This window comes from Tinamus guttatus, unplaced genomic scaffold (genome assembly GCF_059628265.1).
Source record: "Tinamus guttatus ecotype Peru unplaced genomic scaffold, ASM5962826v1 Tinamus_guttatus_pri_ptg000324l, whole genome shotgun sequence".
NCBI lineage: Eukaryota > Metazoa > Chordata > Aves > Tinamiformes > Tinamidae > Tinamus > Tinamus guttatus.
Window position 1 is genome coordinate 360001 of NW_028288858.1, and position 2500 is coordinate 362500.

Here is a 2500-nt window from a genome sequence, read left to right on the forward strand (position 1 = left end):
GCGGCGTCACTCAATGTAGTTAACCCACTCTCGTAGCGGATCGTTACATCCACTACCTTTGCACAGGATCCCTTTACCAAAACCAAATCTGGCTTGAAGAGTTCATTGGTGGTATCCCTGAGATGGGGCTCTAAAAATATCTCCCATCCCAGTTTTTTTGGCCTCTTCAGCCAACACGCTACAGATCTCATTATGCCTTTTGATCCTGGCCTCTTGGACAGCCGGGCAGTAGCCAATTATGTGGGAACACGATTCCCACTCGGCGGAGCAGTGCCTACATCCCCTGGGTGCACCCTCACCCAGACCGCGGGCCAAAAATTCCCGTGTGGGATAGACATTGGCCCGCAACTGGATAGCTGTAATTAATTTGCGGTGAGGAATGCGGCCATAATGCAGGAGCCAATCATTACTGATTCGGTCATTCTCAAAATTCCGAATCCCGCGGCCTTGAGATTTTAGATTGGTCCAATTGTCCATCTCTCTTTTCCTCCACTTACAGGGAATGGGAAAGATGACCCGTGGAACACGTCTCTCCCACTCGGATAGGCCCTCGTCAGCCGCCAGGGTTTCCATTACTGGGAACTCCCCCGTCACAGATGGAACTTTCTCGGGTCGCCCCCCAGCAGAGATCCAGACTTTCCGAACCTCATCCTGGATGCCCTCTTGGAGCACCACACTCCTGATGACTACATCCTCTGATTGGGCGATCCGTACCAACCTGCGAGCCTGTACATTTGGAATCAGGCTCGCCAGACGGGGAAGGCCCAGCCCGCCGTCCTTGTAGCTGACGTATAATATACCGTCACACGTACTGGGCGGTAGATGTAGCCAGCCCTTGACGGCAGATCTTATCGAAAGGTCGAGGGAATGCAATCTGGTGGCACTCAGGCCTGCGTGATCAGCAATGAACAGTAACCTCGGGAGGGCGTAGCTCCTCAAGATATCTACCTTCTGGAGTGGTTTCAAAGGGGCGCCCCCGATGTTCCGCACCCAGCGGGCCAGCACCTCGGACAGCTCCGGTTTCGATAGACCAATCCAAGGGTCTATCCCCAGGCCAAGATATTTCTCGAAGCTGCCCGGATCGATCATATCCAATTGCATGTCTGCAATTGTCCACGGGTCGCAGTCATTGATGGTATAAGACTCTTTCGTAGGCCTGATCAAAAACCCGTGGCATTTCGGCGCTTGAACCCGCAGCCCGGTTCGTTGACAAAAGTCCTCCACCACTCGAATACTTCGTTGCATACCCTCCCACGAGTCACTGAGCAATGCAAGATCATCCGCGAACGCCAACGATGTTATCTGTTGGTCGCCATACTTGTAACCGAGGCCACGTTCTTCCAGGCGGCACAGCAACGGATCTAATGCGAGATTGAACAGGATAGGAGAGAGCGGGTCACCCTGTTTCACTCCCCTAAGGATCTTAATAAAACCTGATCGCTGGGACCCTGACTCCAGATATGTTCCAGCGTTGGTATACAGGTCTCTTAGGATGTCGATAATATGTGAGTCGACACCCTTCTGGACCAGAACTTGGAAGATGTGCTGATGGTTCACAGAGTCGAAGGCTTTCGCCAGATCGACAAACACGACTCCAAGGGTCCTATGATCTCGCTTCGCGCTCTTGATTAGCGCCTGGAGAAGCTTTAGATTTTCCGAGCAGCCAGGGACTGCTATAAACCCCCTTTGCCTTCTACTGATGGGGCATGCTCGCCGCAGTCTAGAGCTCAAAATCCAGGAGAACATTCTGAGGATAACCGACCCGATGGTAATGGGCCGCCAGTTGTCAATGTTCTCGATCTTCCCGGGATCGGTAGACTTCGGGATAAGGACCGTTCGGCCCGCCTTCACTTGATCCGGGATCCTTCCAGCCAACAGCCACAGGTTGAATACTTCAGCCATGCGACCGCCCTGGGGATCAAACTTCACCAGATCCCGCAGGGAGAGACCGTCGGGGCCCGGCGCGGAGCGTTGAGACATCTCCGCGACGTTCTTCATGACCTCCTTAGCGGAGATCATGGGTTTGAAGGCGCCGTTGTCCGCCGTCCCAACACTTCGGAATGGGCCCAAGCCGGTAAAGGGGGTCACCTCCTCCCACCTTCTTCGGAAGACGTCGGCGACTTCTTCCATCGGAAGGGGACATCTGATGGACTCGACTTCGTCGAGGATGATCCCAGCAAGCTTCCTGCGATCCAATGCAAAAAGCCGCTGGAACCTGAGGTATTGGCCCCGTTGAACCGCTCTGCGCTTCATCCACCTCTTCTCCCCACGCGCAGAGCTGGCCTCGGCTGGATGCTTACGATGGTATCGCATTCTAGCCGCAGCAAGCTTCCCCTTCGCAAAGGAGGCCAGTTCCTCCAGCGGACCGCTGACAATCTTGGAGTCGCTCTCCCCATCTTCCAAGATTTTCTGGAATAAACTCTGGTCCTGCAGGCGCCCAGCGCTTAACCACTCTCCAATTCGCCTTCTGTATTCTCTCTTAATACCTTCCACTCTTTCC

General features: G+C 54.2%; 1 pseudogene; it reads right to left on the reverse strand.

Moving 5' to 3' along the window:
* LOC148593889 (28S ribosomal RNA) overlaps positions 1 to 2500 on the reverse strand; it is a 5949-nt pseudogene that overhangs the window by 1582 nt on the left and 1867 nt on the right.